Source organism: Octopus sinensis, linkage group LG4 (genome assembly GCF_006345805.1).
Source record: "Octopus sinensis linkage group LG4, ASM634580v1, whole genome shotgun sequence".
In the NCBI taxonomy this organism is placed as follows: domain Eukaryota; kingdom Metazoa; phylum Mollusca; class Cephalopoda; order Octopoda; family Octopodidae; genus Octopus; species Octopus sinensis.
In genome coordinates, this window is record NC_043000.1 from 151654254 (window position 1) to 151673412 (window position 19159).

Genomic DNA, 19159 nt, shown 5'->3' on the forward strand with positions numbered 1-19159 from the left:
GTGAGTTTTATCATAGCACCAGCACTAGTGAAGTTGCTTTGTACCCTACAAGACTAAAGAGGTCCTCATCACACTATCAAGGAACTATATCTTGTTCATTTGGCATCATTCCTAACACTAACCTCTTTACAGGGTCTGCTGGAAGCATTTTATGATGATGCCAACACTAAAGAGGTTGTTGTGCTTTGAACAGAACAGAGCAAAAAAAAATTCTTTCAACCCCCACATTATTTCTGCCCATTCACCAACCATTTTGCAGAGCACAGTGGGTGAGTTTTATCATAGCACCAGCACTAGTGAAGTTGCTTTGTACCCTACAAGACCCACAAGGTCCACATCACAGTTGCCTCATTCAATCAAGGCAACAATAAAGTGTGCAGGAGAGAGGGTGAGTGAATCTTAAAGGACATAATCAACCCACTCACAGTTTGAAATATATCCTTCCTTTTACCTTTTAGTTGTTTCAGTCATTTGACTGCGGCCATGCTGGAGCACCACCTTTAGTCAAGCAAATCGACCCCAAGGCTTATTCTTTGAAAGCCTAGTACTTATTCTTTCAGTCTCCTTTGCCGAATCGCTAAGTTACAGGGACGCAAACACACCAGCATCGGTTGTCAAGCGATGTTGGGGGGGACAAACACAGACACACAAAAACATACATATATACGACGGGCTTCTTTCAGTTTCCATCTACCAAATCCACTCACAAGGCTTTGGTCGGCCCGAGGCTATAGTAGAAGACACTTGCCCAAGGTGCCACACATAAATTATTAAAACAATGATAGTTTCAATAGGTCATATATATACATATATTTGATTAATAATGAAACTTATAGCTGATTAACATTCTGAGAAAGTTCCTATAAAAATATATTCTAATGATCCAACTTGCTTAGACGACTATCTGGAACCAAAAAAAAAAGGAAGAAGGAGTGACATAACATTCCATCTTAATGAATTCTGTTAGTCAGACAAAATCTCTAACATTTTTATTGCATTCCTTCATATTATAATCATCATAAATTTGCTTTTCTATCGTCATCATCATCGTTTAACGTCTGTTCTCCACGCTAGCATGGGTTGGACGGTTCGACTGGGGATCTGGGAAGCCAGAAGGCTGCACCAAGCTCCGGTCTTATCTGGCAATGTTTCTACAGCTGGATGCCCTTCCTAACACCAACCACTCCGTGAGTGTAGTGGGTGCTTTTTACGTGCCACCTGCACTAGAGCCAGGCGAGGCTGGCATCGGCCACGGTCGGATTGGTGCATTTTACATGCCACCTGCACGGAAGCCAGTCGAGGCGGCACTGGCTTCGGCCACGATTCGGATGGTGCTTTTTACGTATCTCCAGTCCAAGGGTCCTGGCATCTACCGGGTGCCAGTCATAGGATTGGTTCAATTTCGATTCCGATTTCGATTTCACTTGCCCCAACAGGTCTTTCTATGTCGGCATGAATTAGACAGGTCTCACAGCTTTTTACCGTTTGTTGCCATCCTTCATCATCTAGCACATACAAGAGAGAAGAACTGTGTGAAGACATGGCCAAGTGGCTAAGCAGTTTACTTCACAATCACAAGGTTCAATTTCACTGTGTGTTATCTTTTACCATAGCACTAAATTAAGTTAAGCCTTGTGAATGACGTATCAAGACTAAGGTCCATCATGAGCCCAAGGACTCATCATAAGAGCATAGCATATGTGACTAAGATCACGACACCTCCACCTGAATGGGACGCCAGTTTGTTGCAGGGTCAACACCTAAACCTATTGTTGGAACTTATTTCAGTTTAGAGGATTAACCCTTTAGCATTCAGATTACTCTGTCAAATGCAAAGCCTGTTTAATCACATTGTTTTAAATTAATTGTACAGCATCTTGTAACTCTGAGATTTTGATGATGTCCCTGTTTATTTTTAGAATGACTTTGTAGGGTAGGTGTGAGAGGTCAGAGCTGGCTGGTTTGAGCATAAAACAGGAAGACAATTTTGGCCAGGTATGGCCGGTTTAAACACTAAAGGGTTAAAGCAAAGTGAAATGAAGTGTTTTGCTCAAAAACACAATGCACCCCGCAGTCTGAGAACTGAAACCACGACCTTATGTTTGTGAGTACAACACCTTAACTGCTAGGTCACATGCCTTCACACAAAATTAAGGAGACAAGACCTGTGCAGAGAAGCACATCAGATAGACTATACTAAACTGGAATACTTCTCTTCCAATTTAGTTGAAGAAACACATATCCGTCCAACCCATGCCAGCATGGAAAACGGACGTTAAACGATGGTGGTGGTGGTGATGATGATGATATATATATTGTGGAAATGTACTTGCACAGCAAGTGACATGATCTGAGATCGTGGGCTGAAGCAAAAACAATTGCAGCGTGGAAGGTGTTTATAAGCCATTCGTGGTTTTAAACCGCTGAAAATATTTTGACAAATTAAATTTAAATGTTGAAATGAATCTAATGGTTTTTGTGTGTTCTTGAATGGCTTATAAACACCTTCCCCATTGCAATTGTTTGTTTTTATACATATATAATGTATCATCATCATCACCATCATAAGGTAACTCTGCTCATTGAAAAACTGGAACACTCCACTTCAAAATTAACAGAGGAAGCAATGTATGTGGGTGGGTGTTTATATATAGACCTGCAGTCATGCAGGAACAATTTTGAAGGATTCAGTTGAGCATGTTGACCCAAGTACTTATTTTTTAAGGTCCAGTACTTAGTCTATCTGTCTCTTTTGCTAAACCACCAAGTTATAGGGATGTAAACAAACCAACACCAGGAAAAACAAACACACAATATATGCATATATGATGGATTTCCACACAGCTTCCATCTACCAAAAGCATTGGTCAGCCCAGAGTTATAGTAAAAGAAACTTGTCCAAGGTGCCATGCTGTGGGACTGAGCCTAAAACCACATGGTTACAGTGCAAGCTTCTTAATCACACAACCATGCCAGCACCTATATACAACATCATTTTTATATCTGCTTTTTTTTCTATGCTTGCATTGGTTGGACAAGGCCTTGCCAACATAGCATCCTACCACTTGTCCAAAGTTTAGCTTCCTGAGACCGGTAATCCACAGATCCGTCCGGTTCTTACTTGGTCTTCCTCTTCTATTGAATCCTCCTAGATAAATCTCTTAGCACTCCTTCACCCCCCCCCCCACTATTATAATCTAAATGCATTATATGTCCATATCAGCATAGGTGCCACCCTTGCATACTATAGCTAATCCCTCTTAGATATATGCCTCATTGTTTATGCACAGTAACATTGCACACCCATCAGAGCATGCTTGCCTCATTTCTTTTCAACATTTTCACATCCTCTGCATTTAGTGCCCACACCTCACCATCATGCAGCATTACAGTTTGTACACATACATCATACAATCCACTTTTTGCTCAGAAAGAGACTTCTCTTGTTATCAGCAAAGGTAATAGCTTCCTGAATTTTTCCCACCTGATTCCAATTCAGGCCACTACACATTAAGTACATCCTCTCTTTCAGTTGATTACGTCATCTAGGAAACAGAAGCTATCAACAACTGTAGTGCCTTCTGAGCACTGTAAATGAATTGACTTGTATTTGGGTGTTCTGCGAGCTCACCAGTAATACAGCTACCACAGGCAAAATCTCTATTCACTGCCAGCCTATCTTTCAGTTGATTCCTTGCAGCTCTTGTGCACTCACAGATCACACAGAGTATACTGGATGGAATTTCTACCCATTTATTCCTTTTCTGCATCTTGACTACAAACATTTCCCAGGTGGTTATCAAAGGTCTTGTCTTTACAACTACTTAGTAAAACCTTTGCCAAGTTTACTCTGAGGCTGTATGATTCAAGGTTTAGTTTCCATAGCTGGAATTTTTCTCTTAACTTTCATACAATGTAAACATAAAACCCTGCATTATGAGGGAGTCATCTCCAATGTGCTATACTGCAGTGTACTGGCAAACAAGCAAGACACATTATGTACGGTTGATAATGTTTACAATGCCAGTGCTGCTTTTAATTCCATCATCATCATCATTATCATTCAATATCCATTTTCCATGCTGGCATGAGTTTGATGGTTTGACAGGAGCTGACCAGTTGAAGGGCTGTTCAGGTTCCATGTCTGCTTTGACGTGGTTTCTATGGCTGGATGCCCTTCCTAACACCAACCACTTTGCAGAGTGTACTGGGTGCTTTTTATGTGGTACCAGCACCTACGAGCCTGCAATATTAGGGATGATCATCTGGAGAGGGCCACAGGGGAAGAGCCAGTATACAAGGGCAACCATGCTTTTAATTAGCTGGTGTGTCTTTTCAAGCACAACAAACTGCCAGGAGTCTCAGTCCCCTGTCATCCCTTCTGTGAGTCCCGACATCTGTAGATCCTTCCTCACCACTTTGTCCCACATCTTCCTGGGTCTACCTCTTCCACATGTTCCCTCTACAATTAGAGATTGACACCTCTTGATTCATAATTGAATATTATATATATATATTTTAACTTTTATTCATTTATATGTTTCAGCCCTAAGATGTGACCATGCTGGAGCACCAGCTAAAAGAAATATAAAGTTTGGATACCATAAGCTGGCTGTGTGGTAAGTAGCTTGCTAACCAACCACATGGTTCCAGGTTCAGTCCCACTGCATGGCATCTTGGGCAAGTGTCTTCTGCTATAGCCCCGGGCCGACCAATGCCTTGTGAGTGGATTTGGTAGATGGAAACTGAAAGAAGCCTGTCGTATATATGTATATATATATAAGTGTGTGTGTGTATATATTTGTGCGTCTGTGTTTGTCCCCCTAGCATTGCTTGACAACCGATGCTGGTGTGTTTACATCCCCGTCACTTAGCGGTTCGGCAAAAGAGACCACTAGAATAAGTACTGGGCTTACAAAGAATAAGTCCCGGGGTCGATTTGCTCGACTAAAGGTGATGCTACAGCATGGCCGCAGTCAAATGACTGAAACAAGTAAAAGAGTAAATAGAGATCTGTAACAAAGTCAAAAAATAACTCTTATAAAATTATGAGCATTATCGAAAACATTACAATGCTTTTCATATCCAATAATATATTTTAAAAAACATCATATAACCTGGCATATCCCAGTAATAAGGTTTTCATCCATTTCCCGTCTTTATATTCTCAAATTACTTAACAACTGAGTCGAACAGAATTGGGGGAGTGATAGAATCATGCCCACATGTAAACTTCAAGGGAGAAATAGGAAGCTGGTAACATTTTAATCAAACACTAGATATATAAGTGAAAAAAAGAATTAATAGTAGATTCAATTCACTGAGCATTTGATGCTACATAGTACAACAGTTGTCTACTTATTTGAGACTGAAAGCATATATATATATATATATATCCAGCAATTCAACTGAAAAAATATCAATAATTCTGAATAAAACAAAAACTAATAACCTAATTTCTAACAATTATCTAAACGTTTTGTGACGTCTCTGTATTTTCATTATGTATTTTGCACACAAATTTCACCTAAAGAGTTGCTATAAAATTTGAAGTTACTCATTAATGTGGCTAGTGATATAGTATAGAATTGTAAGTACTTAGTAGAACAAATTCATAATATCATGTAATGTGTGCTTTCCATGCTGGCATGGGTTAGACTGGAACTGATAAGCCAGAGAGCTGCATCAGGTTCCAGTCTGATTTGGCATGGTTTCTATGGCTGGATGTCCTTCCTAATGACAACCACTCTGAGTATAATGAGTCCTTGTTCAATCTGGCATGTTCAATCCAGGTTCAGTATTTTACTCATACTGCATGAAGTTGATCCCCACCTCTTCCTGGGGTTCATAGTTCTGCGAGCTGCATGGTGATCTCAATAGTGCTGGTGGCAGGGAAAAAGCATATGGTACATGTTATAAAGTGGTTGGTTTTAGGGAGGACATCAACGACACAAACTAGACCAAAGAAGCATTGGAGTACAATGTAGTCCTTGGACCTATTGGTTTCTGACAAACCATCCAACCCATGCCAGCATGGAACAAGGATATTAACCCTTTAGCATTTAAACTGGCCATATCCGGCCAAAAATTTTCTACCTGTTTTATGTTCAAACTAGCTATATCTGGTCTCTCACACCAACCCTACAATGTCATTCTAGAAATTAACAGCTACCTCATCAAAATCTCATAGCTACAAGATAATGCATGATTAATTCAAAACAATGTGGATGAAGAAGCATTAATTTTGGCAGAATAATGCGAACACTAAAGGGTTAAACAATGATGATGATGATGGTGTGTGTGTGTGTGTATTTATATATGGAGACAATTGTGTTAGTGTCTCCTTATCTTGACTTATATAATGTAAACAAGTGTCAGCATCATATGAGTGGTATGTCTTCTGTGAAGACATGTCCAGCCAAGGGCAAATATTACCCTGTTTGGAAACAGGTGAGGTTGGTAACAAGAAGGGCATCCAGTCATAGAAATTCTGTCTCAAAAGATTCTATCTGACTCATGCAAGCATGGAAAAACAGACACTAAACTGATAATGATGATGATGATGATATAAAGATTATGAAACACCATAACCTGATTGAAAAGAAATAAGTTAAAATGTACAGTTGAATGTACAGTATAAGCTTGTGAGAAATGCTGACTAATGTGAGAAAATGGTTAGGGTTTTAGAGCAATTACCTATTGTATACAAGTAAAATAATTACACAGTTATTGACATGTAAAAACAGCTGATGCATGCTGGGAGAGAAAGTGTTGCAAGATGATACAAGAAACTGCAAAAAAAACTTGCAACCATCATCCACATATGTTTGCACTGGTCCTCTCCAGCACAATGTCTGAGTACTTGTTGTGGCGGCTTTCATCATCTCCCATTTGAGGTTGAACTCCCTCAGCTCAACTTTCAATTCTCATGTCTTCCTTTCTTTCCTGAGTTTCCTTTTACTTACATTGCTGTTTACCCAATTGTCATTTTTCTACATGCATCACTTGTGTCCACACCTGCCCAGTTCCTCAGACAGCATTCTGCATCAGATTTCTCTTATGCCAAGTAATAAGGTAATAAAATCAAATTCAAGATAACGCAAACATCAAACATACCATTGAAAAACATCCAGTCAAAGCATGACAGGCAGCATGGCAGAAAGCAAATACTAAATGCTAAAATAATTTACAGTAATGTACTGACAAATTCTTTTCCATATGTGCCTTACAAAGAGAAGAGGGGGCAACGAATGGCAGAAACCACAGAGCAACAGATAAAACAACATCCAGTATTTAGTTACATCTCTTTATAGTTTGCATTCAAATCCCACTTGGGTTCACTTTCCCCATTCAGCGTTCCAGGGAAGATGAACTAAGTACCAACCACCCACTGACTCACAGATGTAATGCTTTTTGAGAAACCCACACACGTAATATGAGACATTTTATAAGGACTCAAAATATGAGGTATCCCACCTCTTTCCTTAATAATAATTCCCTTTAAATTTTAGCCTATAATATACTAACCAAAATATTACTGTATTTCATTGAGTTTGCTTTGTAACCATGTGGTTCAAGTTCTATCTCAACTACATATCTTCTACTATAGCCTCTGGCTAGCTGATACCATGTAAATGGGATTGGTAGATGGAAACTGTAGGGAAGCCTATATGTGCGTGTGTTTCTGTGCAAGTGTATGCATGTGAATGGTGGCATTCTACAGCTTCACTTGTCACTGCCTAAGCTAAATGGTGATGTGATGTTTACATTCCCTATTTGACATGACAGTTCATCACTCTTCACTTTCAAAGATCAGAGGAATCAATACCTTACTTGAAAAACAAACAAAAATTGGTCACAGGAAAGCCATTTGGTTGTAAAATGCTGCTTCAAATAAGTCTCTATCCAGTCCATGTTAGAATGGGGAAATAGATGACAAACAAACATGAGGTGCATCTGTATGAAAAGTAAGGTCTCTGATTCAACATTTTCAGGCTGAAACACATTACTTGACCTGCTAAAAAACAACAGCAAAAACAGTCAGCTGAATATCTATCCGAAACCTAATTCCAATAACATAATATCATGAGGTTTGATAACTTAGCTTTTCAGGAGCTCAGCATGGAAATGAAAATGTATATGCTGTTGCCTTTTCTTGAATGTGCAATTCTGCTGAACCAAGTTATGTCTTCAAAGTTTACAAAGGAAAAAAAAAAAGCCTTACTTTTCAACTTAGGATACTTAGAAAATCTGTTATACTACCAAGTTTGCTCCAAACTAAAACCTAAATTTTACAATACAAGGATCAACACCAAACAAATGCTACTCGGAGTATATAGAATGCATCTTATAGGATCTCTGTGGAACCTAAAACAATGGTATTTCAAAACAAATACCTTTCAGTGGGAGTTGATGAATACTCACAACACCTTTTGTGCACTTCATTGAGCAGATATCACCACTCAAGCAATTGTCTGGTGCCTTCAGTTAAGTTCTTTAGCTGGAACAGTTAGTTCTATATACAGTGATAGAGGTACTCAATTCATAATTAAACTAAGTTACAAATTTTCTGTGTCGGTGACACGTAAAAAGCACCAACCAGTCGTGACTATTTGCCAGCATCCTCTGGCCCCTGTACTGGTGGCACGTAAAAAGCACCCACTACACTCTCAGAGTGGTTTGCGTTAGGAAAGGCATCCAGCCGTAGAAACACTGCCAGATCAGACTGGAGCCTGGTGCAGCCTCCTGGCTTCCCAGACCCCGGTTGAATCGTCCAACCCATGCTAGCACGGAAAACGGACGTTAAACGATGATGATGATGATGATGAATAAACTGAGCCAATGGGAACCACCCTTTGGAAAACAAGGGGAAAGAAACAATGTGAGAGAATCAATATAGAGACAATATTGAAGTCAGAACTGTTAGTCCTATAATCACAGAATTTTCCAGAATTTCATTGGGAAAATGTTCATTAAATGCTTCACTCAGTTCAGCCATTACTACCCACAAGACTACTTGTAATAGTTTTTCTCTCTAAACATGCTGTTTGCCAGTCAGTAGCTACCGACCTTCTTGGTTAATTTCTTCTAATCCCGCCTTTATTAAGGACATGTGAACAGTGACTCCTTAGTAGAGAAAGCTGAAATACTGGTATGTGATGGCAGATTTACTTTTGTTCAGAAAATTATAGCATAATAGACACAGACTCCTTCATGGTTAATCCCTATACCTAACAACACCACAAGCAAAGCTGGTGGAGTTGGACATACCACATCTTAACCTCAGTAACACTCCCAGTTCTCATTCTACAGTTGATGACAAAATTGTTTATCAAGAGAGAGAAAGTGAAATTACTTCCCCAAACCATACCATGCCCATCACTCCTATTAATGGACACTGTTATTCAAAGAGATTGAGCAAGTTGCAAGAGAAACTTTTCTTTTAATAAGGAGGGGGGGAAATCTGCATTCTTTTAACAATTCTTTACTCAAGAGGAAGATACAGTTCAATCTAGGAAAGAGTGCAAAAGGAAAAGCAGTAAGATGCCCTCCTTGTCTGTGATAGTGTTGCAAATAGAATTGTCTGATACATCAGACTCAACTATAAATTAGATGCAGTTGTAAATAGCATGGAAGAAAGTATTTTCTATGTCAACTTTGATATTTTTCAAGATGGTAACAGTTTTTTGAGGAATGGGGGAAAGTGGTACGTTTCAGTAAAAGTCTTAATTTGAAAAACCTGTGGCCCATTTACTGTAGTACAATAGCAGTCTTTTCAACTTGTATTTTAGAAGTACAGATTTTAAGACATTTAAATGGAAGCTGCCTAACAAGATTAACAGTTAACCTGTGGCCTTCAATGCAATACCCAAGAAATATTATGTGAGCATGGGAAATGGATGTTAAATAATGATGATTTTACCAAAAATGTAAACAACTCTTTTTAGATATTTACTCTTTCTCTTTTCTCTTTTACTTGTTTCAGTCATTTGGCTGCGGCCATGCTGGAGCATCGCCTTTAGTCGAGCAAATTGACCCCAGGACTTATTCTTTGTAAGCCCAGTACTTATTTTATCGGTCTCTTTTGCCGAACCGCTAAGTGACGGGGACGTAAACACACCAGCATTGGTTGTCAAGCAATGCTAGGGGGACAAACACAGACACACAAACACATATATATATATATATATATATATATATATACGACAGGCTTCTTTCAGTTTCCGTCTACCAAATCCACTCACAAGGCATTGGTCGGCCCAGGGCTATAGCAGAAAACACTTGCTCAAGATGCCACGCAGTGGGACTGAACCCAGAACCATGTGGTTGGTTAGCAAGCTACTTACCACACAGCCACTCCTGCACCTATATATATATTTAAATCTCCGGTATATGACAGAAATGCCTTTAGATTTCCGTCATGATCTTCCTTAGAGTTACTGCATAATAAATGAGGTCATCTAAGTAGAAATAGATTCAAAATTATTCAGTGAGATAATTTGGTTCATTGCTCAAGAAAAAAAAAACACAACATTCTGAAGGCTAAACAGGAGTCATATATACTAATATAATTGTCCCAAGGCTAGAAAAGCACTTAAAGATGGTCTTTCATCACTTACAACAGTTGGTTGTAGACTTGTTTCATGTCAACCTAGCTAAAATATGTGTGCTGTCATATGTGTGCTGTCATATGTGTGCTGTCATATGTGTGCTGTCATATGTGTGCTGTCATATGGCATGAATTAACTTGTCAATTATAAGTACTGGCAAAGCATCAAAATGATTATGAATATTGATAAGTGGTAGAAAAATCAATGACAAGTCCTCATTTGTGAGTTTTGTTTTCAGCTCCAACAACCTACGCAGGGTCGATGTATTCGGTGAATACTACTTAATAACTGTGACAGTGAGGTTGCAACATCACAAGGTGAAGAAACAGAGTCAGCAAGGAAAACAACTCAACATCACCAAAACTAAAACATCCTAACACCAAACAAACAGTTTGTCCTGAAGGTCTGAAATTGCTTCAGTGTTCTTGCTGGTACGACTAAGGATGATATCTTCATTAACACCTAGTAGGGGGTGATCAAGGAAATGCTTGTTGAAGCAACAACCAATATCTTAGGCTATAAGAAAAATAGGAACCAGAAACGGTTAAACTTGGAACATCATCATCATCATCATTTAGAGTCCGCTTTCCATGCTAACATGGGTTGGACGGTTCAACTGGGGTCTGTGAAGCCAGAAGGTTGCATCAGGCCCAGTCTGATCTGGCAGTGTTTCTACGGCTGGATGCCCTTCCTAATGCCAACCACTCCGCGAGTGTAGTGGGTGCTTTTTACGTGCCACCCACACAGGAGCCAGATGGAGCTGGCAAACGGCCACGAACGGATGGTGCTTTTACGTGCCACGTAACATGGGAGAAAACAAATGAAAGGAACCAACTGAAAGCCAAGACATTGGGTACCAAGTCACTAAGATTCTGGGAGCAATTCCAATAAGCCTATAAATTCAAGAACACAGCGGTCAAAAGGACTACCAGTATGGATAGATGATCTTTAACTTAGGAAATGGTATACAAGCTGAGTGAGCTGCAGACAAGAAAGAGATGGATATTGTTCACCAAACAGATCTATGGCAGCAACACCAGCTAGTCTGAAGCAAAAAGGACAATATTATAACAAATTTAAGATGAGAAAACAGCAAGATGTTCCCAACATTTCCAGGAAGTGTTAAGCTATCTTCAGCTAGATGAACCTGCAAACCCCCAACATACACAAGATATTCTCTACATCACCAGTAACCCCCTACAGCAATTGAGATCAAGGAATCTATTAATGCCATAAAGCACAACAAATCACAAGTACTGAATCTAACCATGACGTGAAGCTTAAGAAAGACACTGTCACAGCAATATAAAGGTTGCTTGATCTCTTTAAGACCAGCTAAAAAGTTACACCATCCAAGAGACTGGACTAAGGGATGATTTGCTAGTGTTCTCAAGAAAGGCAATTTACAAAACTACTATAACTGGCATGGCATCACAAGCTTTTCTACTCTCAGCAAGTTTTTTTTTTTAGAGGTCTTCAACAGATTGGATCATCAGCTGACAAGCTGAGAAAAAAAAACAAAGAAGTGGGATTCAAGAAAGGTTGTGGATACATTGATAAAATCTTTACAATGAGGAACATCATCAAACATTGCCTTGAGTGTAATATACCTTTGTACATAAGTTTCAGTGTTTGGTAGACCTTTTAATAGTTTGCACTGGGAGTGACGTCCCTGAGATCATCAACTGAAAATGTTTGTTCCATAACCATTTTGAATGTAGTGTGATTGTTGACAGAGACATTCTCTGGATGGCTTTCAGTAAAATCCAATGTACAACAAGACTATATCTTCTCTGTCATTTTCTTCATAATTATCATCAAGTAGACCACAGGTAAGAATACAACATGTAAGCCTAAGGGTATTCAAGGCGGCGAGCTGGCAGAAATGTTAGCACACCGGGCGAAATGCGTAGCCGTATTTCGTCTGCCGTTATGTTCTGAGTTCAAATTCCGCCGAGGTCGACTTTGCCTTTCATCCTTTCGGGGTCGATTAAATAAGTACCAGTTACGCACTGGGATCGATATAATCGACTTAATCCGTTTGTCTGTCCTCTCTGTGTTTAGCCCCTTGTGGATAGTAAAGAAATAGGTATTCAGTGGATGCTTTTATCTCATTTAGAAGATCTTGGCTATGAGGATGACATGGCTGTCTTCTCAAGAAGAGATCACTTACATGAAAAAACTGAGCCACAGGACAGATAGGTCTTATCATCAATCCCTTTAATACCCAAGTCATATGCATAAGCAACCCAGCACTTATTACTGCAAGCAGTAAGCCACTTGGATATATGAAGGATTTTACATGTCTGACAGCCTTATGAGCAAGTTCAATGAAGCAAAGTGGTTCAATCAAGCGAAGCTAGCAAAAAAATTGTGAGCATTTGCAAGACTTCAACCAGTCTGGAAAACCAATACAGAGTTTCGCACCATTAGTTTTAGTACAGAAGACATTTTTTAGACATTTTTAGCACACAACACAAAGCTGTTAAAAGAAGGAAGTAGCATTCAAACAAAAACAGAAGAAAGAAAGAAAAAACATTTCTACAAACAAACCTGCTTTACAGCAGAGCATATATAATCAGGAAAATGAAAACAATGAGCTTTCATATATATATGTATATATATTCATTTGTTTGTTATACAGCTGCCTTCTCATGCTTGCATGACTTAGATGAATATGTTATTGAGGCATTGTTTTACAACCGGATGCCTTACCTGTCACTAACCCTTACCTATTTTTCAAGTAACAGATCTCTTACTCCACCAAGGTCCATAAGCTCAAAGCAAACAGATGATTTGTTGACACAATAACTGACAACAGCACCACCACCACCACCACCACTTGAATGCTACAACTTTTGTACAAGTGAGTGAAAATGTAAATCACATATATTTACATACGAATACCATTTTCCATCTTCTAAATCCACACACACACAAAGCTTTGGCTGATGTGGGGCTGTAGTAGATGATACTTGCCCAAGGTGCTGTGCAGTGGGACTGAATCCCAAACCACATACATGGTTGGGAAGCAAACCACACAACCATGCCCACACCTTATATATATCACCGTGACCAACCAGGCTATGAGATGTAGCTACACATCGCTGGTCACAATATGCTTCACATTGTTTTAGCCTTCAAATGATGCCACCCCGCTGGCTAAGCGAGCAGGCCAACAGAAGAAAGAGTGAGAGAAAGTTGGGGCGAAAGAGTACAGCAGAGATCGCCACCACCCTCTGCCAGAGCCTTGTGGAGCTTTTAGGTGTTTTTGCTCAATAAACACTCACAACGCCCAGTCTGGGAATCGAAACCGAGATCCTACCACTGTGAGTCCACTGCCCTAACCACTGGGCCATTGCACCTCCACAAAACTTATATATATATATATATGTATATATATATATCATCATCATCGTTTAACATCTGTTTTCCGTGCTAGCATGGGTTGGACGGTTCGACCGGGGTCTGGGAAGCCAGGAGGCTGCACCAGGCTCCAGCCTGATCTGCCAGTGTTTCTACAGCTGGATGCCCTTCCTAACACCAACCACTCCGCGAGTGTAGTGGGTGCTTTTTACGTGCCACCGACACGGAAGCCAGTTAAGTCGGCACTGGCATCGGCCACATTTGGATGGTGCTACACACAATTGCCAGACGAGATGGTGAAGATGCCAACGACCGCTTTGTTCAAAGTCTCCCTTGACCTCAAGTGGCCTGAACTGTTTACATGAACACCACCCTGTACATAACTCCATGTCCCCCTACATGGCCTTGCTTTTTGCTTTTTGAGCCAAAAAATTAACTAACTAATTAACTAACAATTCAACCCATGCCAACATGAAAAGTAAAAAGGTGATTTCATTAAGGGTGGTTTTGAGAAAATTCACTTGGCAGTAGTAACAAGAATAACAGCAGTGGCACTCACAAGCAGTTAATATATGAAGCTGAGCAAGAATGGAAGCAGCTTTGTAAAAATTGCTTCTACCTGAGGGTTTCCCAATTAGGGACAGGGTTCAGTCCAAGAAGGAGCTGTGACACAAATGTGTCACAGCATATTTTGACTCCTTGTGATCAAAGTATTATTCATGTGTGGGTAGGGAAAACTCTGATCTATAGTAACATGGGAAAACTGCAATGTGCAGATAATGTGCAAAATATTGACCCAAAAGCCCACGCTTCAGTACAAAGCCAGCACACCAAAAATAAATATTCAGGTTCATTGTCACCATCAGAGGAGAATATGGGTAAGTAGTAATCACAAACATAATGAAAAAGAAAATGTGATCAGCATGGACTTACAACCCTCAGGACCACCAGATTATTCTAATATCATACCCTGTTGTGTGCAGAGACGAAATGAGATTGGTGGCTCCAAGTAGAAAATCCAGTTTTTACACTTGCAGCAGAAAACTGGCTTGAGAGATTTCTTTCCCAAAGTACTAGAAAAGACTGAGAAAAAGAAAAGGTAGCTGATAGCAGCAAAAATAGGTTCCAGAGTCTGCCTTTAGAGTGAAAGCTTTGGAAAAGGCAGAACAACCACCATGAGGTTTCAAAAGTGAAGATATTGAAAATGCCTCCACAGCAATACTAGTGCATTAACTTGAGAGGATGAAGGCCAAGTATAAGCTGAGACAGACTGACAAATTATTCTAGGGGTGAGGGTGAAATAAATAGACATACAAAGAAAGCCAGCCCTATCAGGAAACTGGAGGAAATGCCTACTCTAAGAAACTCATGCAAATTCACAGTTGTCAGATGAAATAACATTAAACTATCCAAATTTTTATTTGAGCTACATGACAATCAACCAATATCTGGAGGGACCAGAAAACAGGAAGTGCTTGAAAGATAGAGTTTGGGTGAAAACTACTCAAAAAACATACATGAACGTGTAAAACAATTTTTCCCCAGGCATGAAGCCTTTCAACACTGAACCCACCAAAGAAATATTCAATGGAACTTTAAAAGAATTCTTGACCACATTACAATGCACTGCTAGTGGCAAAGAGAGTCACGGGCCACTCTAGGCCATCTTAGCTGTTGTGTCCTCACAGATATCGCTCTTTTACTTGTTTGTCATTTGACTGCGGCCATGCTGGAGCACCGCCTTTAGTCGAGCAAATCGACCCCGGGACTTATTCTTTGTAAGCCCAGTACTTATTCTATTGGTCTCTTTTGCCGAACCGCTAAGTGACGGGGATGTAAACACACCAGCATCGGTTGTCAAGCAATGCTAGGGGGACAAACACAGACACACAAACATATATATATATATATATATATATATATATATACGACAGGCTTCTTTCAGTTTCCGTCTACCAAATCCACTCACAAGGCATTGGTTGGCCCGGGGCTATAGCAGAAGACACTTGCCCAAGATGCCACGCAGTGGGACTGAACCCAGAACCATGTGGTTGGTTAGCAAGCTACTTACCACACAGCCACTCCTGCGCCTATATGTGATACCTTAAATGTTTATCATGTCTCTTTAATTTTATATTTTGTTTTGATTACTATGCATTTTATACAGTTTTGTGAAGGTGGATAGCTGTGTAGTTAGGATGGTTGACACTTGATCATAAGGTCATGGATATAATTTCTGGGCCAAACAGTCAATCGTGTCCTTGAGAACACACTGTTCCAGTCTATACATTTGTAATATGAGTACAAGCCAGGTGCTGATGAGGCTTCACTCTCTAGTTTGTCGCATCTTGGATGTCTTTGCTGGGTCAAGCAAGGACCGAGAAAGTGCCCATGTCTGCTCGTAACTACTTGGACAACAAAAGCAATTAGCGAAAGCATGGTACATACACACCAAGCCATACTTGCTGGCAAATGACGGTTGGCTGCACTATACCGTATAATTTATTTGGACTGTGTTTTTATCTATTTTTAATACATTAAACTGGAGAACGTTCTTACTCCTCCCCTTATTTTCATACAACTTTGTTTTGGCCATCCTTAGATGTTTCGTAAACCCCGCCACCCCATATGAGGACGCTTAGCTGTTTCAGGGCCCAGCATAACGGTCACCTTTGATAACGTCGTAAGTATTTAAGGGCTGCTTTAAAAAATGGGCGGAGGTAAAGAATACACACGCCGCCAGTTTTCCGCGTCACCCTAAACACCGGGTGTGCGTATTCTTTACCTTCGCCAAAAAAATGTTTAGAGGAAAATACCAATAAACACCGTTGCCGTGTATAAGCCTTTCGACTCGCTTTATAATCTTTTCATTTACTTGCGTAAATTATATTCTTAATTAAACGCACTACAGTAAATATGTTGAGCCTTCGTGGCTAATAAAAACTATTATATAAAGCGGTGAGTTGGCAGAATCGTTAGCACGTCGGACAAAACGCTTAGCGGTATTTCTTCCGGCGGACTGGCAGAAACGTTAGCACGCAGGGCGAAATGCTTAGCGGTATTTCGTCTGCTGTTACGTTGTGAGTTCAAATTCCGCCGAGGTCGACTTTGCCTTTCATCCTTTCGGAGTCGATAAATTAAGTACCAGTTACGCACTGGGGTCGATGTAATCGACTTAATACCTATGTCTGTCCTTGTTTGTCCCCTCTATGTTTAGCCCCTTGTGGGTAATAAAGAAATAGGTATTTCTTCCGGCTCTTTGTGTTCTGAGTTCGAATTCTGCCGTCGTGGGATCGATAAAATGTGTACCAGTTGAGCACTGGGGTCGATGTAATCGACTAACCCACCCTCCCTAAAACAGCTGTTCCTGTAGTAAAATTTGAATAATTATTCTTGTATAATGATGAACCTATAATTGATCGGTTCATAACATAGGAGTACCAACTAGTAGAGTTCAACCGATGGACACCAAACCGTCTGAGATCACCTCAGGATCTATGATATAAAAAAAATTCCTCATCACAGTTCTGTATCTCATGTTCTAAATTCCGGTGTAATGATGGCCAAATAAATTCCTTTACTAAATCCTTCCAATTTTTGTATAATTTTCAAAACTAATTAAAACACAAAGGCAGTGTAGTTCATTTGAAATACAGATGCGAACGAACGAGTGAATTAAAACTCTCGTGTGGTCTTAATATTCTCCATTTATTCCAACATCTCTTTTAAAGATGTGAAGGAAATCACAAAAGACATCGAATTTTTACGTACGAAACTACTAAAAGCGTTGCCATATGTTGTTTAGCCCAGGGCTGCCAGTCTTGATCGAGCAAACCTCTGCTCAAAGGCGTTCCAGTTGTAACTATTTCTTTCTATTAAACAGGCATGGTGTAATCTAAAGCTACATTATCTAACGGGTCCTTCCTTGTATAGAAACAGTCTGCTGAGTTTTGAAATATTTCATTACAGTTTCTAGCAGGTTGAGTTACTGTGTAACAAACAGGCTCACACTTGTTGGCTGGGGCATTTAAAATCTTGTAGGGGCAGGTAGTAGGAATGGTGAGACTTGCCTAAATCATGCAAACACGGGAAAATACCTTCCATAAAACGGTCAATAATTTGTAATTGTATTTCAAACCAAACGTGTGATTCGTAATAATACAAAACAAGGCTTAATTTTGTACAATAGACGTTGTCTGTCTATCAATGGGTTCGATCTCACATATTCATTATTAGGAATAGTTCTACATAAAAAAATCACACTGTTTCCTCCTTAATCATAGAATATTCATTCTGAGACTGCTTCATAGCTGTTTCCGTATAATTCTTCATTCGTGTAATTCAATAATCCACGCAAGGCTCATTAAATTCTCTCCCGATCAACCGAGTTAAGCAATCTACTTCCGTAAAATTCACCTAAATAACAAAACAATTATACAATTAGACCCATCAACAAGTGGCCTTTTTAATGTCCCGATTCTTTGTTAATATTCTCGGTGTTGTATTATTCTTCACCGTTGTAGTTTAAAAAGGCAGTAAAGCTAGTCTTTATATATATATATATATATATATAGATTAACTAAAACGAGAAGAAAAACGATTAACTTAAGTGCTTTTATATTTTATTGAAGTACTTTTTGAAAAAAGTACGTTAATAGAATAAAAGGTTTTTAAGAAACAAAATTGTAAGGGTGGAGAGAAATTAATAAATGATTGATTTGTATTTCATTTATTCTGGAAGGTTTTAAGTGGAAACGCTTGGTTTTTACTTCAAAAGAAAAGAAAATAAAGAAAAACAAGAAATATAATTGTCTGGAAAACGATATTACCATTTAAAATGACCTCGAACGGTTGTGAAATCGAATTCGCTTGACAACTGAACAAGAAATCTGATATCAAAATCAACAAAGTAAGACATATATATTGAGAAAGAAAAAAAAAAGACAACAAATGACTGAACACGAATATTTTCCTCAAGAAATTACAGGTGTTGGCGACGAGACATACTGGGAAATGAATCATTGGTGAACGAGAAAATAGCTGCACACCTTTGGCTCAAACAATCATTTCAAAATATTTAAGAGAGAGGATTTGTCGTTTCTTGTGCATGGATACATGAATGGGTTTTTATATAATGTATATTTCAATTAAATGATATCAGATCGGAACAGAAGTGTTCTAAT

The 19159-nt window shown here is 39.3% G+C and overlaps 1 protein-coding gene across 1 annotated transcript in view; it reads right to left on the reverse strand.

The window, feature by feature from the left end:
* Positions 1–19159, reverse strand: part of LOC115210275 (katanin p80 WD40 repeat-containing subunit B1) — a 72530-nt gene that overhangs the window by 53022 nt on the left and 349 nt on the right. The window lies entirely within an intron of this gene.